The sequence below is a fragment of the Rattus norvegicus genome, chromosome 9, assembly GCF_021556685.1.
Source record: "Rattus norvegicus strain SHRSP/BbbUtx chromosome 9, alternate assembly SHRSP_T2T, whole genome shotgun sequence".
In the NCBI taxonomy this organism is placed as follows: domain Eukaryota; kingdom Metazoa; phylum Chordata; class Mammalia; order Rodentia; family Muridae; genus Rattus; species Rattus norvegicus.
In genome coordinates, this window is record NC_141542.1 from 57,832,507 (window position 1) to 57,857,442 (window position 24,936).

The 24,936-nt window shown below is 43.8% G+C and overlaps 1 protein-coding gene across 12 annotated transcripts in view; it reads left to right on the forward strand.

Moving 5' to 3' along the window:
• Positions 1-4,826: 4,826 nt before the first annotated feature.
• Il1rl1 (interleukin 1 receptor-like 1) overlaps positions 4,827-24,936 on the forward strand; it is a 65,450-nt gene continuing 45,340 nt past the window's right edge. For 3 of the 12 annotated variants that reach the window (XM_087564803.1, XM_087564806.1, XM_087564804.1), the window contains exon 1: positions 20,046-20,074. The gene's annotated coding sequence lies outside the window, so the exon portion shown is untranslated. Of the gene's footprint in view, positions 5,126-5,297; positions 5,401-19,789; positions 19,967-20,035; positions 20,075-24,936 lie in introns of those variants that run through there. The other 9 variants (XM_087564805.1, XM_087564801.1, XM_087564812.1 and 6 more) reach the window with 8 other exon arrangements.

Consider the following 24,936-nt stretch of genomic DNA (forward strand, 5'->3'; position numbering starts at 1 on the left):
GGGACAAGCAAATAGACTCTCAAAACCACATTGGGTACATCTCCTGAGAGCTACAAAAACAAGGTGAAAAGATTTTATTTCCTTTCTGAGAAAAAAAAAGTGTGAAAATCACTTTTTCTTGTAAAGTGGTAATAAAAACCCAATCATTGGTCATAATTGCTAGTTCAGCTGCTCTCTAGAAGACATGCAGCGGCAGATGCTGATCCCTCAACTCTGGGGCTTCTCCACTCTCCTGTCCATCACACACACACACACACACACACACACACACACACACACACATTCAGGCATACACACACAGACAAGACATACACACACATACCCTCTCACACACACATACATACATATATTCACACATGACACAAACACACGAACACAGACATACACAAACACTCACACATACAGATACACATACACATACACTACACACACTCACACATACACATGACACACAGACACAGACTTAGATACACACATACATACACCTGACCAAGCATACACACACATACACACACATACCCTCTCACACACACATACATACATATATTCACACATGACACAAACACACGAACACAGACATACACAAACACTCACACATACAGATACACATACACATACACTACACACACTCACACATACACATGATACACAGACACAGACTTAGATACACACATACATACACCTGACCAAGCATACACACACAAACACACACATACACACTCACACACATACCTGACATGCACACTCACAGACATATACAGTACACAGAGACACACATATGCACACACATGAACATACACACAACACACACACACTCATACATACACATACACACACAGCCTGTGAGTGTGTTCTGTACATGCTCACCCTTGGGTCATTGACTTTCTCTTTAACCTAAGATGAGCGTCATCACTGATAAAACCAAAGTCTTCATGAACTAGAGTGTCTCAGAGCTAGGAAGATTGTACAGAGTTGTTACAAGAGAGAATTTTTTACTTGTTCCTTAAGAATTTAGAACAGTATATTTTGGTCACACCTCTCCATGCCTTCATGATCTACCCCTTTCTCCTACCCACCCGATTTTGTGTTCTCTTTCCTTTTCCACCCATAAAGTCCATTTTGTGTTAGCCAAACTTCTTGGAAACATGGAGTGTGGTTGACTTACCACTTACCATGGGGGCAACACTCTTAAAGAAAAGACACTCCCTCTCTCTGCTATTACTAAGAGCTCCTCTACAAGGCATAAGACCTGTGCCTACCTCTTAACAAAAGAGTATTGTAGTTTTATGAAACTGGGCTTTTATTTTCTTTTAGACGAGCAGTTGTTGGACCTGAACCATCAGGGTTGATTTTCCTTCTGAATGTTCAAATGCTTGGCCAATATCTGGATCTTTGTGATTTCCTTACCCAATTTCATAATAGATATAATTTTTAAAAAGATAATCTTAAAAATGAACAAATGGGTATAAACTGATTTTTTTTGGCAGTTATTGGTTTTTCACAGAGTGGAATAAATTTACTCCTTTTCATTTTTCTTTGTTCTGAAATAGTTTGCAGAGATAGAGTAGGATTTTAAACTTTTTTAAAAAGAATATTTATTTATTTTATGTATGTAAGTACACTGTCGTTTCTTCAGACACATCAGAAAAGGGCATCAGATCCCATTACAGATGGTTGTGAGCCACCATGTGGTTGCTGGGAATTGAACTCAGGACCTCTGGAAGAGCAGTCAGTGCTCTTAACCACTGAGCCATCTCTCCAGCCCCTAGAGTAGGATTTTAAACAATAACAGCTAGTGTCATTGAAAATTAACTATAAATAGACACAATGTGATTTTCATCTAAATTCCTATTTTCTTGTCCTCTAACTTTTGGATATTTTCGTTTTTGTTCTTCCACTGGTCACCATCTCTAATCCTTAGTGTCTTCCAATTCTAGGCTGAACTGTTTGGACTGTACTATTGGCTCATGAGACTTTTGCTTGCACAGAGTGACCTGGAGAGTTTAAGAAAACACCTGATACCAGGTTGGGTCCAGTGGCTGCGAGCTTGAGACTCAGCACAGACAATCTTCTAGGCTATTTCTGTGATTGGCATTCTGTGTTCTGACAACTACTCTGTGGGTAATGGTAGCCATGCTGGCAAGTCATTGGTGCTAAACGGAATGTTGAGGTTGGTGAGTTGGTTCTAGGAACCAGTGTATTTATAGATATCATTAGCCTAACCTTTGACCCAAAAGTAATATTTGTAGGATTTATTTATTTATAGTTTTCTTTTTTGAGACAGGATTTTGTTGTATAGCTCAGACTGGCTCAGATTTGGCATCCTCCTATCTCAGCTTCCTGAGTCCTAAAATTGTTGAAGTTCATCACCATGCACTGCACCCTTGCGATTTATTTACTTTTTCGAAAAATATTTACTTTCCTTTTATATGTAGAAGTTTGCCTGTATGTTTGTGTGTATACACATTCTAGGCATGCAGAAGAGCGCTCTAGCTCTCAAGAAGCTGGAGTTACAGGCACTCCTGAACCACCAGGTAGATGCTGGGAACTGAACTTGGGTCTCCTGTAAGAGCAGCCAGTGCTCTTAATTGCTGAACCATCTTCCCAGTCTCATAACTATTTTTTAAATTACACTTGTTTGTCTGTATCTCTGTATATGCACCTATGGATTCCATCAACTATGGATAAAAGTATTAATAGAAAATGCCTTTGCACTGAACGCTTACAGGCTATTTCTTGGCTTTTTCCCCTAATTATCACTTTAGTTTCTTTAGTTATTGTAAGAATCTGGATATCATTCGAAGCGTGTGGGGGCATGTGCATCAGTCATAGACATGTATTAGGTTATTTTACATGAGACCTCAGCATGGCTGGAATTTTGTACCTGTGGGGCAACTTGGAACCAGTATTTCATTGGTGTAGAGGGATAATTGTGATGTCGTGTCAAACATTAGTTATAATGATGTTGGCTCCAGAATTACATGAATATGTGGATGACAGTGAGAATCAGGGAATATCTAAACAGTGATGGTACAATCATGTAATGCTGCATACTATTATACCACCATTAAATGGATAGTGCCATAGGAAAACATGCTACATCATGGGAATGCAGGAAAAATGCTCCTGGGTATTATAGAAAAAATATAAAAAAATAAAAATTTTGGGGTTTAAAATCTATATGTATGAGCTCACACTTGTGAGGTTGTAAAGCAAAATGATAGCACCGTAGCATCATTGCAGTGGGAATGAGAAGCCATTTTGATTTCTCAAAATTCCATGGCCATCCTGTGACAATGCTTCTATGATGTTTATTTAAAAATAATTTTCTGTTCTAGATTCACCTTCAGTTTGAACAGAGTACAGTCTCAAACAAATACAAAACTTCTATTGGACCAAGTTAGAGCCTAAAGGCATAACATTTTTTAGCTACTGAAAAGTACTTTAATTTGCAGGTGGTATATATATATATATATATATATATATATATATATATATATATATTACATTATGAATATATATTACATTATGAATATATAAATATATATTTACTTAATATGCATTATCCTTATCCCTTAGAGTTCCCTGTGAATGTTCTGTTTTCCATACTTTATGTGATAGAACATGGCTACAATTCGATACTTTGCAACTCTGAGCTCAAACGGATACCCATCAGTGGGCTGCACAATGCTTCCTCCCTCAGATCACCCGAAGCAAATGGAAGAAACATATTAATGTCAAGCACAGGCCCAACCAAAGGAAGACATGTTCAACAGATGTGTAACCAAGATGTGGGACTCGGGGGAAATTCCACAGCTGGTGAGGTACCCTGTGGTGGAGCACATACTTTATATGCTTGAGATCCTCGGTCCCACCTACAGCACCATAGAATAAACACGGGGGAACTAATCCAAGCTAGAGAGAGGCGCAGAGTCTGACCAACAGGCACTGAAAAAAAAAGGTTTTCTCGAGAGCGTATAGGAGATCTTAGGTAGAGGCAGCAGAAATATATTCACTGGATTGTTAATGTGCAAAGCATATTTTAGGAAGATAAATTGAGTTTGAACGAGAAATAAAGGGTTTAAGGCGTTTAGGGTAGATTTGGAGAAGTCCCGCCTCTTACTCTGCCTTTGGGTGAAGCAGGGAAAAGGGCTTTCTCCTGTGATCAAACTCATGCTTAGCCCTGAGAACGGAGCTGACCCTGATGATGAGGTGAATACTATTTCTACTATATCCGCAGGGCACTCTATACTCCATACATAGGCAACCAGAACAACCAAAGATACAAAGTAACAAGGAAGACAAATAATTTCCCCAAATTTGGATCCTTTGGTGCAGTGGCGGGCATTTAGCATAAAGAGCTTTAAGAAGTAATCTGGGGTCTGTGTGAACTAGTGATGGCTGGCTTTCAAGAAGGAAACCAAACCGACTTCGCTGAGATGAGGTTATACATGGAGGATCATTGGGATGCTGTTGTTAGAGTCCTTGTGAGAGACGATGAGTCGAGGGACAAAGATGGACTGCTTGGTGCAGAGTCCGATGCAGTGTTAACCAATCTGGAGAGGACTGAGGAAAAAAGGCCCCCCTTGAAACGTATCTTGAAACTATCAACATTTATTGGTAGCCTGAAGTCGTGAGAATCTATCGGAACCCTCAAGAATGAAATGGGCCTAGATCTTGGAAGAAGGCTGACACCCAAAAAGGAACCAATGAGGAAGCCTGAGAGTGAAGAGGCTCAAGGGAAGGTGATGGAAACAAGGGTGGGGGGGGGGGAGGGTGTTAGCAAGGCCAAGAATGGAGCACCAGGAGGAAGTGGTCACAACGACAGAAGGTGCCAGTGGAGAACTAAGAACAGAAGGTTTTGTTAGTGAGGCTGTAGGAAGTTTCATGTTCTCTTTGGTGAACACTTCAGTTCTTCCGTGGTAAATTGACCCCAGGCTCCAAGGGCAGCTGTGTGGTGGGGTTGGCGAAGGCTGATGCATGGTTCCTAGGTGAAAAGTTGAGTAAGAACACAAGGAGGAGGTCAAAGTGTCACATGATGGTTAAGGACAGATAGATAGGGTTTTAGCTATGGTGGAGGGGGGAGTAGAACTAAGCCATTCACGGTGAGTCCAAGTGGAAGCAGGTAGGTATTCTCACTCCTTTTCCATGTAAGACTGCACTGGGAGCTGGGAGGTCGAAGGATTGCTTGCCGTGCAAGCCCAGGAGCCGGGAGTGAACAAGGAGACACATTTCTCAATGAGGAGGGAGCAGAGGATTGTGGGAAATGCTGGCTAACAGGGGCTGATGTTCCTCAGACAGGAATTGGAGGCAAGTGGCTCTTAGCACGGGTTTGAGGTTGTCACACCTGGGTTGAACAGAACATCCAGAAAGGTGTTCGGAATGGAAAGGAATATGACGGTAAGTACGATGTCTTTAAGTACGATGTCTTTAGTCTGTGGTGTATCACCTTCCCTCCCAATACAGCCTGCTAACCTCGGTCTCTAGGTTCTGTTTGGCTATGCCAGCGTTATTTTGTGTGCCATTCCATTAACGTCATGTCTCTACTTCACCAGCACAAAGTGCTTGCTGAGAGCTTGGCTGGACAGCTATTAAATGGATATATCCCATAACAGTGCTGGATACAAAATTAGGTCTGGCCAGTATTTGTTTAGCGGCCAGTGGAGAAACAAAAGACCAGATAAATGCAAGACATAAGGCAAGGAAGAGCGTTGCCCTGGTCCACTGACAAATGTATAGTCCTTTGGACAAGGAGGATAACCACCTTGCTCTGTTGGCCTCAAAAGATGAATGGGGGGAATATCAGATCTCCACTCTAAACTGTGCCTAACTCGATGAGGTGCACCATTCGTGTAGATAATTGGGGTACATAAGGTTTGCATGATGAGATACTTGGATTTGCATGGATGGTGGGCTGGGAACCACCTGGGACCAGCCTTCCTTAGAGGCTGTAGCTGTTTCTTCTGGGCTCTTCTTCCTGCTAATAAGACTCTCTCCCTTTTAGTTTCTGTTCGGTTTTCATTTCCATCCCCTAATTTCCTATTTTTCTTGCCCTCGTTACTACTCTCGGGCTCTATGTCCTTTCTCTTCTGGTCTTTGAAGCATGAAGACCTCCTCCCCGCCCAGGGTCTGAGCTTTGATAGGGAAATCTCTGGCTCACTGATGCAGCTGATGTTCTCCTGAGCTCAGCTGACAGGAGAGCTCACGCATATCATTCCCTGGAAGCAGGACCCTCACCTTCTCTCTGCTTGGCTGTGTTTGGCTGTACATATCCAAGATCCCTTTGGGGGGCGTAATTTACCTAGTGAGGCTCCTGTTAACAACCTTTGGACCCTCTCCTTCCTCATCTGGGTAAGAAAGGGGAGGCTACCTTTCTCTCCAGCTGTCTCTCAACCCACACATCCGCCTTGCAGCCCTCTCTAACTGTTTGAACTCCTCCCAGGGCCACTCAATTTCCTGCTCACCCCGGAGGCAAAATTTTATCTACCTATTTTCCCCAAAAGCAAACTCGTCGGTAAGCATGGCACCCACACATAATGATAAGGATGAAGAAATACAGTTACTCTGTACCTGTGGGTCTGCTCGCATGTTTAAGGAGACTGGTGGCGTCATGCCATGTCACTTTCTCTGTGAGCGTTCAGCTCCCCGCTGCTCCGGTGCATTGGGGTGAAGGCAGATGATTCATGATGACTAAAGTAGCATGTTTCTGTGGTGAGCTTGTGAGAATTTGGATAGTGCGGTTGGTGGCAAGACGGAGTGAATCCATGGAAGCCATGATGCCAATGGCTGCAGCGCCGCCTCAGTGGAAACAAAACTCTGTCCTGAGGTCAGCCTTGAAACCTGTATCCCTCCCTCGAGAGCCACCAAATGCAGATGGCAGTAGACAGTGTCTTCTTTACCACCTCTAAGACCTGGGACAGTGGCAATTTGGAAGAGTTCTGACTATGACCTGACTTCCAATCTCCTGACATGGAGACTAAGTCTGGCTGTCTTCTTGGGTTGCTATGACAGTTCATTACAGACTGGGTGGCATACAACAGATTTATTTGATAGTGGCCTTGGAGGATGAAGGTTCAAGATGAAGAGCTGACAGGGCTGGCTCCCTCTGAGGTTACCGAGGGACAGGCTGGTTTTGGACCCCCATCTTTGTTGTCCATGGTTGCCTTTCCCCTGTGTCTTCATGTGGCTTCCTTTCGTGCATGTGCATTCCTTGAGTGTCCCTCACAAGGGGACCAGGGAATCCTGAACCGGAGTAGTATGGAGCTCTGTGGAAGTTCTCTGCGACATACTATGCTTTTCATATACATATGTTGTCTAAAAAGGTTTTTGTGAAGTACCTATGTATTTGTATGAGTTTATGAGTGTCACATGTGCCCTTGAAGAGCAGAAGAAGACAGTGGGTATCCTGCTAGGAGTTTCTAAATTGCCATGTGGGTGCTAGGAACTGAACTACTTCCTCTAGAAGAATAGCCAGTGCTTTTAACCTTTGAACCACGTCTTTAGCCTCTCGTATACATATATTCTTATGATTAAGTTAAATTTCAAATTAGGCACTACAAGAGATTCACAGCAACTTACTATAGACCACAGCTAACTCAGCATTTGCTTTTTCCCCCCCTTAAACGTTTTCACATTTTCTCTTCAAAGAAGCACTTTCCAGTGTCAGGTGGGTGTATGCAAATTGCTCTTTGGCACCATTGGTAACTAATATGGGGGTAATTTGATGTTTGCTCCTATAGAATATACACGAGACAATTAAATTGAGAAGCTTATTCTGGTCACGGCTTGGATGGGTTCACCCATGATGCACCAGTCCCCATTTCTTTGGGCGTGCAGCAGCATATAATTGCAGGAGTGTGCCATCCCACAGAATTGCCCACTTCAGGGTCAGGGACTGAGAAGGGAGTAGTTTAGATATTCCATTTGTGGCTGAACACTCGCCTGACATTTGCTCTCTGCTCATTGACCAGTTTGTGTATTTCTGCATTAACCACTCTCCGCTGCCCAAAGAAACCTCTCTGATGAGGTCTGAGAGCTGCATTAATCTGTGTGTGTGTGTGGGGGGGGGAATCTAGGGTGGGGGGAGAAAGAGAGGGAGAGAAGGAGAGAGAGAGAGAGAGAGAGAGAGAGAGAGAGAGAGAGAGAGAGAGAGAGAGAGAGAGAATTCCACACACGGGGCCCTGGGACTTACTGATAGTTTCATATACTTGTTATTTTAAATTATTCTTCCACTTGCCCTTAAAACTAGTTTAGACCAGTTCACCCCAAGCTTCCTTCGAACTCTTGTTTTCACAGTATTCGTTGATAAATTCAAGGTTTTAATCCAATGTTTGGATCACTTTCATCATCTGCTGTGGTTGGTCAATCCTTTCATCTTGAAGTTATTTCTTACTTGGTTCCTAGACTCTATCCATTGCTGGGTTTCTTCCACTTTCAACAGTCTGTCTCTGTACCCGTTGTTATTTCTTTTCCTTCTGAGTGCCCCAGGACTGTGTCTGTCAACCTTCTCTTTCCTGCTGATCTCATGTAGTTTTATGAATTACAGAATGAATGAACATCCTAATGACTCCTAAAGCTAGAGTTCTGGGCTTCTCCCCTCATCTCTAGATGGTTGAACCAGTGTGATCTTTTTAGTAAGTAAGATTTTAGATCAAACTCCCCAAATCTCTAAAGGTTCACACTTTAACAGAACCAAAAAGTTCATAACATTCTCATACGAGCCAGCAAGGGCTCCCCCACAGCAGCCAGCCTCACTTGGAAGCCATTCCTCTGGTCCTCCATCTCCTTGCACTAAGGTCTGAATGTAATCACCTGTGTTCTATTTGGAACCCCCCCCCCAATATGGTAACATGACTGTAGGTTTCACTCCTGTCGATTCCAACTGCCAGGTGTTAAAACACTTCTAAGTATTTTCTTCTAACAAAAATACCTCCATCTCCTGGAGACTCCCTTCTGCACCTTAAGCAGTGCCTGGAACAGTATCCCTCTGCTTTTGTCACTGTGCTTAAGTGCCAGTCCTTGGGGATAGTGTAACGTGCTCCCTGATGAGGTTAGGTCTATTGCTGCATATTGGAATGCTAAACTTTATACCTGAAGGTCTAGGCCTTAGAGTGAATTCTCACGTGGACAAGCTTTTGTTGTGTAAACCTCATTCCTCAATTTAAAACCATTGATTAAATAAAAAGTTGGCTATAGCCAATTACTGGAGGAATTAGAGGTAGGTGGGTCTGGAGACACCTGGCTGGAAGAGGAGAGACCAGGAGAAGGAGGAGGAAAGAGAGGAGGAAGCCACCATGAAGGGAGATGGACCAGGAGCACCTGGCTAGGAGAAGCAGCAAGTATCTGGGGTATACGGCTGGGGAGGTGGCCAGGCCAGCAGTGAGAAGTGTAGATTGGGGGTTACCTCTGGTAATGAACAAAGCCAAATAAAATAACCAGAGACTGAGTCTCAATTATTTGTAAGCTAGTCGGGGATGAGCTATACTTGTCTGTGCTAAACTCACTGGCATTCTTTGGTTCTGCTAGAATGTCTCGTTCTCTTTGGATGCTTCTCTGACTCCTTTATTTAAAATATGTCACGAATCCTCAGGTTCAGACCCCCCCCCCACTCTATTAGTTCAGTTCTTTTAGAGAACTCCACCTAATGCTGACTTTGGTATCAGGAGTATTTCTGTAGAAACAGAATTTTAGGGATGAGTTTTCCTGTGGGCTTGTGGTATCTGGAGTTGGCTGTCTAATTCACTCCTGAAGTTGCTGAAGGTCTCCCCTGGTAAGACGGAGACAGTTGGTAAGCCATGGTGTGAACTGTTGAGAGCAAGATCGACGGATTCCCTATTCTATATTTTGAAAGCTTCTAGAGAACTGTGGCATATGACGCTGCTGGACGGTTTCCTCTTACATCTTGGAGCAAAGGGATAAAGGACAGGAATGAACTCAGAGACGCCATTCCCTCCCTGTTCATCTCCTTCTTCCTTATCTCTCTCTCTCCCTCATCTTTTCTCTCTGCCCTCTTTACCATCTGGAATTTCTTGTATCACACAAAGTAGCTTCAGAGACAAGCCCTCTCTGTGCTTAGAGAGAAATAAGGAAGTTCAGCCCTTCCGATTCTTCAGCTTCAACAAAGACTCTTGCTGCTTAGGAGTAATCAAAAAGGGGCATAGGAAGAAGCCTGCACCCTTGTCTTTCATCCGTATAAATCCACAAGCTACTTCCCATCAATATATTTCAAGTATCAGCCATTAGCATGTCTCTGAAACCAACTCCACTTGTTGAACATGAACTCGTGTTGGAAAACGTAAATAGTAGCTGTCTACGCCCAAGCTGATTTCTGCTTTGGAGACAAGAGTTCTGCATGCAGGTCTGTTCTTGCTGCTCTCAGTCTGGCAGATGGGCTTGCCAGGCTGAGGGTGCTTTGTGCAAATGAGAGGCCATTGTCTTCCATGGTTGGCGAGGCAGCTGCAGAGAGGACTTGGACTGAAGCCAGAAGGGCATACAGTGAGCTGCTGTGAAGGGAACTCTCCCAGGGGATGGCTTATCTGATGGTCCTGCAAATCCAGTTCAGTGTGGTGTTCTCAGTGAGGAACATTCCCTATAGGGCTGTGTATTTGAACATCTACTTCCTGTTGGTGGCGCCGTTTGAGGACTCAAACTATGGCTCTGAGACGCCATTTCCTCCCTGTTCATTTGCCTATTTCCTAGGACTCTCTATTCCCTAGGATCATGCTACAGTTTGAGTTCAACTCCACCAAAACCCCCATCAGGACAATTTCTCTCTGTGATAATATAGAGGCTGTGGGACAGTGAAAGGCACCCTGGTTCCCGGTTGAGGAGGTTTGAAACCCCAGTGAACCTGATGGACTGTAGGCACTTGCCTGACTCCTAGGAAACCAGGCCCATCACGAGCCTACAGCCCTCCATAGATTTGTGACCAACAGTCACGTAATGGCAACTCCCCAAGTCCCTCCACTGGTAGAGGGCAAGACCACAGGTCATATAGGTTCAAGACAGATCTCCATTATAATGAGGCCTAAAGGCCTGGGGGCTTAGCCAATGAACTTTCCTTCTCAGACATTCCTCCTTGCAAAAGGTATTTAATCTCAGGTCCACCCTGAGAAGTAGGGTGCAGTTTTACTCATCCATTTTCCACCATGACAATAAATGTCTTAAGACCATGGACTGTTTGTGGGGAGCCATAAAGAAGGCCTTCCCCTATGGAGCTGCTGTCTAATCTCCTGCAGGAGGCCTCCATAAGCTCCCAGCTACCTCTACCACCAAGCCTGCAGCCCATCACTATCAAACCAAGGACCTTCTTCGTGGGACCAGCCAGAGTCCCCTTTTTCTCCTTTGACCCTGGGCTAGATTCAGCCCATGGGCCCCATTCTGTTCCCAGCTCTTCCGTGGCACCCCAGTGGCACCTGGATGCCCAAGAGCCTGAGGACCCAATGGCCCCAGGCCCCTTGCAGGCCCTGGTGACCCCCAAGACAGCTCCTGCTGTGTCCTGCACCTCAGGCTGTGCTTTCTCACTCCTGGAGTGGTGTCCTGCTGCTTACCAGACACCTGCCTGCTGCTTACCACAGCTCGACACCTGCCCGGCAATGGCATGGGGTAAGTGTTGTTAATTTCCGGAGTCCCACCTATCTGAGTGCTCACCTCCCAGAGTGAGCCCTGTGGTGGAGTGGACATGGGACCCCATAACCCTATAGTGGGCCTTTAAGAAGAGGTGATGTTGTGGTTTGTCCTGAAGTTATCTGTATTTTGATGCTAATTTCACTGCCCCAAGGACAGCTGCCTAGTCACATGCTCAGAACTCAGGTGACTTCACCAGAACCACCTCCCCATTGAATATGTAAAGTACAGGTGAGGGGCAGGTACAGGATAGAAGGAGGCCTGTCATTGGAGGAGAAGGAAGGATGGGTGGGAGATAAGTTTGAAGGAGACAGGAGAGAAAGGAGAGATAGGTGAGAGAGAGGGGAGAAGCCATGGCAGGTGATGTTAAGATTCTGCTCTGTGTATTTACAGGTTGTTATCAATGTTCTTAAGGGATGGATGGTCCCGGGCTTTGTATGTTTAAGTGGGCAATTATATCTTATCAATTGGGTCAAAGATTATTGTGTTGTGTGTTCTTTTAAGTGAGGGTTTGCGTGTAGGAAAGTGTGCGGCTGGGATGTGTTTCCGCCAAGATATCTAGCAGATATCTTGGGGCACCGTGGTGCGGACCTAGCGGGGTAAAAGACACCAATAATTTTTTATTTATTATATTTTTACAACAACAAGGTGATTATGTCTTGTCTGAAGGGAGTGCCAACTCTTGTGGGACAAGATCTTTGGGTTGTAAGAGAGATTAGCATCTTCCTGGAGACGCTCTTCTACAGACATACCAGTGTGATGTGGACCTCTAAAAATTGAGCTAAATGAATTATCTATATACTTCATGAATTAGTTGACCTGGGGTAATTTGTCATAGAAGCAGAAGAAATGGATAAAGGTTGATTGAAAACATCTCTGGCTCAACACTTTTCCTGCCGTGTTATAAAGAAGAACTACTGTTGCACTATTTGGAGGTGTGGCCTTATTGGAGTAGGTGTGTCACTGTGGGTGTGGGCTTTAAGACCCTCATCCTAGTTGCCTGGAGCCAGTATTCTGCTAGCAGCCTTCAGATGAAGATGTAGAACTCTCAGCTCCTCCTGCCCCATGCCTTCGTGGATGCTGCCATGTTCCCACCTTGATGATATTGGACTGAATCTCTGAACCTGTAAGCCAGCCCCAACTAAATGTTGTCCTTTATAAGACTTGCATTGGTCCTGGTATCTGTTTGCAGCAGTAAAACCCGAACTAAGACACATATCAATGATAATGGTAATGTCCATTTTACAGATTAGTTAACAGAGGTTTGGAGAAGCTGAATACTGTCACAGACTATACCACTGTTATACCCTGTTCGAGTTCTAGCACAGCTCATCTGTCTGACTGGCTTGTTCCAGTTGAGTGTGGCCAAGAGCTATATTTCCTGTTCTAACTGGCGGATTAGAGATTCCCTTCTTGCAGGTTAACTCAGGGGTAGGTCAGAGAACTGAAGATGATGTGATGTAATAGAATTTGCATAGCTGCGGGCAACCTCAAGAAAAGGAGATCTGAAGGAAAAAAAAGAGAGCTAAAAATATGCCTTTAACTGCATGAGTAAAATAGCTCCATGGAGTCTCTAAAACAACCACAGAAGCATCAGTCTGGGTGGAGCTAACAGATGCCTCATCCGGGATGTCAGAACCATTGGGCATGTTCAAGATCAAGCATCTCCTGCTTTTCAGGAGGACACTTCAGTCCCCCGAAGGCTTTACTCCATTCTTATGGGCAGCGACAGATTGTAAATCACTAGGACATGAGCTCAACTTCTCAAAGCATGTTTTCCAACTAGTACTGTAAATGTTAGCATGTCCTAAAGTGAATCCACACCAAAGTGTGCACATTTATCTAACATTTCAAGTGCACCAGAGCTGATGGCACTTGGTCTGGGCACCATCTTGCCCTTCCTGTTCTTAGAGGTACCACCCTGAGGGAGCCTAAACATTTTCTAGCTATGCCTGCTTTCTGTAAAAAAATAGTTGTTCCATGCTTTGTGGCTGTCAAGTAGTTTTTTTAATTTTAGGACAATACCTATAGTTTTGAAACACATCCATTTTCCTTGGGTTTTTCCTAAAACACATTCTCAAAGGCAATGATCTCATCTCCGTGGCTCAGGGCTGCCTATTCTCCTTGAACATGGGGATTTATTTCTCCTTCTAGGAGGTTTGAAAATCTTCCTCCACAATTTCCGGGCACGTTCAGAGCACGTGATCAATTCTGCAGCCTCGGAGACCTTGAAACACACCAGAGGAACTTAGAACGATTCTGTTTTAGCCCCTTGTGCCCAAGAACTACAGTCACCTGCACAGTTCCAAGCAAAATTTCCCCGACAGGGTGTGCTGAACCCATCTTTGGGCAAGGAGAGAACCTCCTGCTTTCCTCGGTGCTGTGGTCTCTGCATGGGCATCACCACATGTTTCCCTTGAGTTTTTATTTCTTTCTTCACTGTCTTGGGCACCAAGGTCATGATCAGTTCTGCCTAATGCATCTTCCTTTATGTTTTATAACAATAAATACTCTGCCCTTTAGTGTGCTTTGTTCCTGTAAAGCCTGTCTGTTCTTTAACATATCCACAAGACCTCCACAACTTAAGAAGAAAAGCAGGCCATGCTGGTTCTACTGGTGCTGACCCTAGAGCCATCACCCAGTTTCCAGAGGTACTCGACATTTATTGATTTACACATGTTTGTGTACATGTGTATTTATGTGTTGGGGTGTAGGGGAATATGTGCATCGACATGATGTGGGAGGCAGAGGAGAACCTCAGGTATAGTTCATCAGGGGATGTCCATTTTTTCTTTTTTTTTTTGAGACAGGATTTCTCATTATCCTGTAGCCAGTTAAGTAGGTTAGTCTGCTTGCTGGCCAGGAGCCCCTGGACTCTCCCCATCTTTGTCTCGAGCACCGGGATTATGTCTGTACCAGCAAACCATTTTTTTATTTTTTACATGGGTTCTGAGGTTCTAGTTCAGGTTGTTGTTCTGCAAAGGCTAGCTACCAACTGAGCAGTGTCACGGGCTTCTAACTTTGCTTAAAAAGTGCCATCCCTCTGTAGTCTCCAGGTAAGAAACAGTACAAAACTTTTTAGGATTTCCTCTTGTTTAGGAAATCCTCTTGTTGAAGTTTTTTTTTTCTTCTTCCTTGTGTGCGTGTGTGTTTGTGTATGTCTGTGTGTGTATTTGTGTCTGAGTATGCGTGTGTGTGTGTTGTATCTGTGTGTCTGTGTATGTCTGTGTGTGTGTATTTGTGTTTGTGTATGTGCGTGTGTGTGTGTGTTGTATCTGTGTGTCTGTGTATGTCTGTGTGTGTGTGTGTTGTATCTGTGTGTCTGTGCATGTCTGTGTGCATGTGTGTGTATTTCTGTGTCTGTGTATGTGCATGTGTGTGTCTGTGTATGTCTGTGTGTGTGTGTATTTGTGTCTGTGTATGTGCGTGTGTGTGTGTGTCTGTGTATGTCTGTGTGTGTGTATTTGTGTCTGTGTATGTGCGTGTGTGTGTGTCTGTGTATGTCTGTGTGTGTGTGTATTTGTGTCTGTGTATGTGTATGTGTGTGTATGTGTTGTATCTGTGTGTCTGTGTATGTCTGTGTGTGTATTTCTGTGTGTATGTGCGTGTGTGTGTGTCTGTGTGTGTGTGTATTTCTGTGTCTGTGTATGTGTGTGTGTGTGGGTGTATTTCTGTGTGTGTGTATGTGTGTGTGTGTATGTCTGTGTGTGTTTGTGTATTTCTGTCTGTGTATGTGCGTGTGTGTGTGTCTGTGTGTGTGTGTGCACATTTCTTTTATTTGACCCCCAAAAGATAGTTAACTTATTATGTGATAAGGTCATCAGACTCGTTATCTGTTCTGAGATAAAAGAACAGCCGCCTCCAGGGGGCGGAGCCCACAGGTTGGGTTCCTGAAACCAGTCTTTACCAGAAATTATGTAAATGGCGGTCTAGAACAACCTAAGGCTGCAAGGCAGAGAGTACTTCTCTCACTCAGTAGGGCCGTGGGTAGGCAGTGAAACCCAGAAGTCTTCCCCCAACAGGGAGCCTCCCTTTTCTATTATGGGGAGGAACCATGTGTGGGCAGGACACTTAGGAGACCAGCTCTTACCTCCTGCCCTACCCACTGCTGATGATGGAGCAGAAAATGGTAGGTGGCACTTATAACTACTGGTAGATAAGACAGAGAATAAGGAGAAAAATAAATGGCTTCTCCTCCATTATCCCACACACTGCCGACTCCAGGCTTTGTCCTGTGATCCCCAGGTGGGAAGCAGGCTACAGCTTTTTGAGGGACTGGCAAGTCACACCGCCCACCGATTTTGAAATGTGTAGCCATCCAGAGGGAAGTTTGACTGCGACACCTATGATGTCCCACCCAGTGGTCCACACACCCAGGGCATGCCCATGCTGTCTGGGTAGGCCTTTGTTTCCCCAGTGTCTCTATTATCATGCACCTGGAAACTTTTTGATTGACATAATTTGTGTTCTATGTGGTTGAGAGTTTTTTTTTTTTCCAAAAACAGCTCTTTTAAGCTCAAAGGTAAGGTACAAATCCGACCCTCTCTGGAATGTGGTAAGCGCCATGTCCTACTCACCCTCTGTAGAGTAGACTTCCTACTAGAGTATAGCTCAGAGATAAATGACAGAGAGTAAGGGCCACCACCCTGGTATCTTGACAAGACATGTTGCCTTTTCTTAGTGTGTCCTGTCCATGCTCTTTCCCTCAGTTGAGCAATTTTTCTGGGGCTTTTAGAAGGTGTTTGTCTGGAACATGTAGGCCCCTGGCTCTCAGAGCTTACGACTGATCCCCTTTATTCATGAATTTCATATATACAAGTGTGTAACTTTTATTATAACTTCAGTGTTTTTTATGGCTATGCATGGGCAAGCACAGAATGACAAGCAATTGCCATGCACTGTCTCCACGCTAAGATCAACCAAGTTCCTGAGTCTTGCCTTATGGAGCAAACAACTCCTCATGCTCACCACGCTGTTTTACTTTGATTTATGTTTCTGTGTTTTTCTTTAGTTGGTGATTTAACTGTTTAAGTAGCATCAAGTGCCCTCTGGTGTCGCTAAGCAACAAACTGCTTCATGGAAAGAATACGTAGTTCTGCTGGCTTCCAGTTCAATGCTAAGGAACCAACAATATATATGAAGTATAAACAAGTTTGTATATTGGCCACTTTAGTGACCACAGGGCCAGAGGTTTGGAGCTAAGTAATCTGGCATGTGTCTCCCTGGTATCCTGGTGTGGTATTCAGTCATTTGATGATTATGGTAACTTACAACACAACAACTTATGACACAACCTGGGCTTGGCTGGCTTCCCTGGAAATGCGTGGGTTTGATGCTTGGGGTTCCTGGGTAAAGGAATACACAGAGCATGGAATTGCCTGAAATAACCTGAGTAGGGCTAAGATGGACCGAGGAAGTTCAAGGCTCATCTGCCTGAGATTCACAAGGAAACCCCAGAGGAGGAGATAACATTGGTCTTTATTTCAAAGTACATTAATCTGCAATTATTTCTCCTTTGTAGTTTAATGATATAGGAGCCCTTAAGTTTGACTTCTGAGGGGACGGGGACAGACAGTATTATATTGCTCGTTGATTTGCTGTTCAGTTTCTTTTGGTTCATTTGTAGACTGTGACTGGGTGCTGCTGGAGATTAGGAGGAGACTGGACTGTCTCAGTTGTAGTAATGTATTTGATTTGTTAACTGTGCCAACCCCTGGCTGAGGTATTTGAGAAAAACACAGGCTCCTTCTCTTCTGGAAGAGAGGGCTAGCAGGGGCTTCTCTGACCTTGCAGCAGGAAGTATGACCTTCCTTGCCCATATGACAATCATAGAAAGAAGCCGTCTTTAATCCCAATGGCTTAGAGAGCATCGAAGACTGCCAAGACCTCCTCTCTGCTTCTTTTTGGGTCCCACGGGGGGGGGGGGCTCCTGTCATTCATGAGCCTGGGTGAGGAGCTCCTTACTAAAGTGGGGGGGGTTATTACACTCTTTTCCCCAACTTTCCCCTCTTGTAACTAGGACCAAGCCTTTGAATCAGGACAGGGCTTAGAATTCCAGGCTTGTATTTAAGGAAAGGGGTGGAAATTTCTGCTTTCCTTTTCCTCCAGTTCAGCCTTATTATGAAAACTGATTGCGTATTTTGACTGACAGCAGATGCCTCCTGACTTATCAGTCAGAAGCCAAATACCCAAGTCTATTCAGATGAAGCGCAAGGCTGGTTAAGAGCAGTACTGTTAGGGTCCAAAGAATCTAATAATGGACATGGGTGAAACTCAAGGTCAAGGCACATGTAATGATGTTAAAAAAAAAGAATCTCAAGTGTAGAGGCCATGTGGAAACTTCCACACTTCTGAGGTCCAGGTTGTTGTTCCTCAAGAGATCATCTGAGTTAGTACTTCATGGCTATGTGGAAAGCAATACCCAGTGCTGGAGAGGTGAGCAGCCGTGCGAAGTGCAGCTTACACTCTATGGTCTGACGTGTAGGTAGAGAGTAGGCGTTCCTTTTCAGGAAGGAGCTGGGCACAGCAGGGTGTTTGGCTGAAGGTCCAAGTCAGATGTGGTCTAATGGGAACAAGCCTAATGCTAATGATGACACCTGAAGTCAGCTTCCAAGTATAAGCTCATTGTGCATGGGAGCCGAAGTCATTTCTAGATCCTGCCTATATCTGAGAAAGATCATCACAGTCCAGGATCTCACCGCATTAGTTCTTCAAGGTTGAGTCTCAACAGTGACAGATTCTTGACCCTTAGCAGAGGCTGGGCTGAGGGGAAGGAGTTATCTCATGATCAGGTTCCTTCAGAGCCATGGATTTTTATTCCCTCTTTGATCTTACATTTAAGTCAATATGAGTTTATTATTATGGAGTTATCATATGTTATGATACATGTCCTATGTTATTGTGTTATGTTTTATGATGTGGTTTATATCCATTTTTAAATCTTTATATATTGTATGCACCATTTTATGTTCAGAAAACAATCGACTTAAAAACAGATAAGAAAAGCTATCCGGACATTTCATATAGCTGCAATGGGATGCCATTTTGATACATTTCATGGGTAATAGAAATGTAAAAAAATCTGGTGTCCAGAGTTTTTAGACTACACGAGCAGCTCAATGGAAAATTAAACCAAGAAATGTAGTTTTTAAGCCTGAATGACATGCAGATCAATGGTATCACTTGACTTTAAGTTAACTTTCAACTTTCCAGTCAACACACACACACACGCACACACACACACAAACACACACAGACTCACACACATATATGTCATGTATATATATGAATATATATACACATATATAGACATATATATGTGTATTATACATGTATATGAATATAAACATATATATTGGACAAAACACTGGAGCAGACATAAGAGGTATTGTATTGGTGAGTGACAATTGGTTCATAAAGATTAAATTGCTTAGAGTAGAGGCATCCCTTTAAAGAGCTATCTGTAACAGAAACAACTCTGCAAAAGAACAAGAAAATAACTATAGAAAGAACAGTAAGTAATTTATAAGGTAAAAAGGAAACATTAACCATATTACTTCACAATATACATTTAGAAAAATATGTGCTTCATAGAACTCTCGAGATTGGTGTGGATGACACAGCTTTTTGGAATTAAAACCACAGACTTACTGGTAATTTAATTCTGTTACAAAGGAATGAACTTGGCCTACTCTTTGGGTTTCTGGTCATTCTTCCTAACATACAGCATTGTGGTCAATCACAGTGCTCTAAAGCCAAGTTTGGCAGGAATTTCTGAAATTTTCTCAGGACAGTACCTCAGGGAATTAAGTGCACAGAGTTCCCAAGCAGTCAAAAGTTGAACACATTGGATGGCGTTAGTCATTCTTTTATTTTCTTCACTCTTCCCCTTTCTGTCTTAAGCCACCTACCACACTGCAGTACAGTAGTACCATTAAAGAAGACGATTTAGAGAAAGCACTATGGAGGAGCCTGGCTCGTGTCTCTGGATTTGCATGTTGTACATGAGACCTTGGATGTGGCGTCTAAGACCATAGAATAGTAGGATCACGCAGGAAGCTTCCCTGTATGGCTACACAGGAAAGGAAGCAGGGTGGGTGAGTCAGGAAGCAGGGAGGTAAGAGGAAGTAGAAAATGACATCAGATTCTGAGCTATAGGGAACTAGAAATAGAGAACAATGCTAAGCAAGGAGAAAAGACTGGGATATGCTAGCTTGCTAGCTCCAGCAAGCGGCGGTATGCGCGGTCTTTAAAATAGACAGACATAGAGGCTTTGGGGGAGAGGAAGAAGTGCCTGGGATGAAGAAGAGATGCACCTACCCGGCAGGGGTGAAATCCCAAGGTAAGTGTGGTCTTGTGTGGGGACTACGAGTGAGCATGCGCAGGAGACTAGGCAACAGAGTGAGCATGCGCATGTGGACACTGTGCTGCAGAGTGGGCGCTGAACTGGGTAAGACCTGGGGTTTTCTCACAGGTTAATAGAAAATAGCAGAAGGCAGAAAATGAAATGGAGGGGAGTCGCCTAGGAACTGTTTGCCTGCAGACACGCGTAAGGTGTTCAGCTGAGTTTTAGGTTTTAGTGAAGAAAGTAAGAAGACAGCAAATATATCACTCACTGGATTTGGCCACATTAGCGTCACTGGGTCATCACAGGATGAAACTTTTTACTTCCGGTCACCCATTTCTCACTTTCTATTATATACCCACTCAAGGAGCACCGCCACAACACCTATCAGTGCCCCATCCACGGGCTTCTCTGGCCGAGCATCCACAAGGCACTGTTCTTCCTCTTTAAGAGTTTCCCCAAGGCTGATGTGCAAACTAAAAGCCAAAGCTGCCCCTGCTTATCTATGCACACCCTCACTGCTCTTCCTGTGACCTCCAGCTTACATCACCCCATCGCTTGTCGGCCCATGACTGAAAACATTGGGCTAGGTATTATGCTAAGTTTTTTCCCCCTTATCACTTTATGGTTTTTCTCTGACATTGCCTTAAACACCGACAACTTCTACATTGACATCTATAAAGCTTACTTTTGAGGTCATATGTTCTGATGCTTACTAGACTTTTTGCTCTGACGCCTTTTTTAAAAAAATGATTTATTTATTTATTTATTATATATAAGTACACTGTAGCTGTCTTCAGACACACCAGAAGAGGGCATCAGATCTCATTACAGATGGCATTGAGCCACCATGTGGTTGCTGGGATTGAACTCAGCACCTCTAGAAGAGCAGTCAGTGCCCTTAACCTCTGAGCCATCTCTCCAGCCCTGCTCTGACATCTTAATGTTCTGACCCCACAGTTCCCAAGCCACTCAGACTAGCTTCCCCACAAATCGCAGCGCATGAATCAGACCCTCTTCCCTGGTCACAAAACATGCCCTTCCTTGACAGGCATCAATCCTTAGCACGCCACCTTATCTCTGCCATCAACTCTATCAGGAAGCCCTGCTACTTTTATCCTCTTGTCCACTCCCCAACTGCTGTTACCACCATCTCAACTCAAGGTCCTCTTGCTGATCACCATATAATGGCAATGGTTTTATCAGTGATTTTATTCAACCATGCCCTCATGTTCCTTGATGCATTTCCATTAACAGTGAAGTCTGCAGCCAGTCTCTCTTGAGTCTCAGGTGCTAGCTAGCAAGTGCATAGGTCAAAGAAGCACCATTGAAGAAGCCCCTTGAGTCCTTGCTCTAATTTCCAAATTTAAAAAAAGCAACGAGGTCATAATTCTTCTTTTTTTTTTTTTTTTTTTTTGGTTCTTTTTTTCGGAGCTGGGGACCGAACCCAGGGCCTTGCGCTTCCTAGGTAAGCGCTCTACCACTGAGCTAAATCCCCAGCCCCATAATTCTTCTTAATAAGACACAGCGTACCACTTGTAATAAAAAAAAGCACACCATTTTCTTCCAGAACAGATGACAAAATCTCCTTTAAATATATATTTATATATTTAAATATGCATTTAAATATATTTAAATAAATCTTCTTTACATATATATATATTTATGTTCATATATGTGGGCCTGAGTGTATACATATGTACAGGAAGGAGCCCAAGGAGGTCAGAGAGGCATCAGATCCCCCAGAAGTGCAGTCACAGACAGCTCTGAACCATCATGTGGGTACTGACAACTGAACTTTATCCTGTGCAAGGCAGTGGACACTGCTGACCACTGAGCCATCTCTGTGTCCCAGAGGGCTCTTGGGGAACACTTAGACTTTCTGTATTCTGTAGCTTAAGTGTGATAATCTAAATTTATAACAGTTAATTGCGGATATTATCTAATGGATGTCATGTTACATGATAAGGTAGTAGGGGGAAGCATCCTTCTGCTTAAGGTATGTGTATAAGTGCACATGTGTAAAAATGGTGGTTATAACCCCCCTTCCCATTTAACTGGTATTTATAGCTACCTTCCCAGTCTGTACCTCCTCCACCCTCATCAAGTACCTGAGTAGGACTTGTTTCTCTACCTGGAAGAGTGACCCACATATTCATTTCTGAGGGCTGTAGGGCATTTATTATCTTGCCTGGATTGGGTTGTTGTCATTTTCTACTGCTCTTAATCACAGCACATGGAAAAATCTGCTACACTCCAGACATACTCTTTTGTGGAGAAGCAGCCCAGTTTCTCCCTGGTAGTCCAGACCGGTCATTCCTGGGTGCAGTGTAACTGCTTTCTTAGCTGGTTGACTTTCGGGCATCAGAAGTCTGAAGTGGCCAAAGGAAATCTGAAGTCTTCACATCTAGTTCAATGGAATACTTGTTGTATACCTGACAGAAGTTCTCCATTTGGAATAAATATATATGGGTGGCAAGCATATATTAATGGGTATAAGATGTAGACAAGTAGTTCGTGGGTCCCAATGAATGATGACGGGTTGTATCAGTTTGACTTTCCCTCCTGGCTGAAGCAGGAAACCGTACCACATGTCGATGCTGATGCAGAATGTAAGATGTAGGGTGTTGATATAGAACACATGTGGGATGCTGATGTAAGATCCATGTAGGGTACTGATGCAGAGTACATATAGGGTGCTGATGCAGAGTACATCTAGGATGGTAATGCAGAATTTATAATGTAGGATGCTGATACAGATTCCATGCTGGATATTGATGCAGAGGATACAGCCCTTTGAAGAATCTGCCCAGGCCTCCAGGCTCTTGCCACTTGTCCATATTCTAACTCTATCTTTAAAAGTCCATTTCAGGGGTTGGGGATTTAGCTCAGTGGAAGAGCGCTTACCTAGGAAGCGCAAGGCCCTGGGTTCGGTCCCCAGCTCCGAAAAAAAGAACCAAAAAAAAAAAAAAGTCCATTTCACCATCTTTTTCCAGGCAAGCTGCTCCAGGATGGTGGGGGACATGGAAGGTCACTGTGAGCACTGGCTCGCTGTCGCACTTCTTTGTAAAACAAGTTCCTTTTTCAGGAGCAATGCTGTGTGGAATAGCAAGATGGGGAAATAGGACATCCTGTTGAGTCCGTGGGTGGTTTTATTTTGGCTGAAGCATCACACACAGGTCAGGCAAAGCCACACCAAGAATAACTGGGCCAGCGAAGACAAAATGTCAAACTTCGCTTCACCGGAAGTGGGCCAAGTTAGTGAACATGGCACCAAGCTGCCCGCTAGGCACCTCAGGAAATGCTGCCATGTTGGCTGCTCAGTGTTGGTCTCTGCTGTTGGCGGATGTGGCCGTCAACAGCAGGTTGTACTCTGGTCAGCGCTGGTGGGTGGAAGTCTGTGTTACTGTGTGTGTGTAGCTTCTAACCCTGCCGCCACAGCCACTTTGCTCCCAGGCTCATGGAGAAATGACAGAGATTGTCAGGGAAAGAGGTTGATAGCAGTTACATGAAATCTAAGTGACTTCATGTCCTCTGACCATTTGGAGAGATCTTCCATTGTTTATTTCCCACAAATGTCTTTCTCATCAATTTTCTGATCCCTCTTCTAAGCTGATATATAATTACACCTCTGACCATGTTCCCGAGGAACAAAGTAAGAGGAAGGTAGCACCCCCAGGGTCCCGCAGTTCTGTAGGGGGCATGTCCTCTATGGTGTGACTCTCTCCTTCCAGCCCGCACCTTTTAAAAGGTTCCGCTACCTCCTTATACTGCTGTCAGTCTACTAGAGATCAAACGTGTAGCTGGGATCTCTGGGGGAACCATTTTTTTAAACAATGGCATGTCCTTGTTTGTTGGTTATTTGGGTTAGGGGTGCTTCCCATAATTGGTGGTCTTTTGGGAAGAGGTCATGGCTTTTGTTTCTCCTACTGCCCTTGTTGTAGTGCCTGTAGCTAAGCATGTACCACATACTGAGAATGCATTCACAGGGAGAGTAAGCATGCCTCAGAGGCCAACTGAAAAGGGCCTTCGCACCTTACATACCCCTACAGGCTAGCAAAGCTTCTGTCCTGTGGGGGTCACCATCATGGGCACTTCTACTCATTGGTTTGTTCTTCAAACCCCAGTGAGACAAGTATTGTTATCATTCTTATATTTTCAAATGGAAGACCGGAGGTTTACAGAGGTTCAATCACTAGACCAGGGTGCTATAGTCAGTAAGTGACTGGACATGATTCCATGTGCGGAATACTGGATTCTGGGTACAACACTGATCTCCTAAGTGATCTTGAGAATACCATGATTAACATCAAAACACTCAGGAGCACCCAGAGCGGGGTAACCAGCATTAGATTAGACCTGTCACTCTAAGCAATTGGAAAACTGAGTAGGGATGTTCACAGGGTGCAGTAAACATGCAAAAAGGCCTCAGTGCCTCAGGACACAGCTTTCAGAGGACCGTGATGACCAAACTGCTTTACTAGACACGATTTAAAATTAAATGAATGCAACAAAATTCAGAAATACAGTAAGTTCACATCCAGTGCATTCAACATGTGGTTACAATTACTAGACATTCATAGACAGGAAAATATAGCCTCTTAAATCAAGAGGTAAGCTCTTAAGTAGAAACAAACACAGATCTCAGAGATAATGGAACCAGGAGATAAAGACTACACATATTTGTTTTAATTCGGTTAAAGATGTAAAGAAATGATAATGAGGCCCATGTAGGGCATCTAACAGAAATGGTATTAAATAAGTCCAAAAAGCAAATGAAAACTTGCATAACAACAACAATAACCAAAAAGCCCCAAACCAATATCTGTAATAAAAAGGTGACTCGATTAGGGAAATAGCAATGCCAGTAAATAGAAGAAATATATAGAGTACAAACTAAGATTATTCAGATGAAAAATACCAGAGGACTTAAAGATATGGTAATAGGGACTAAGAATCCTTAGCAG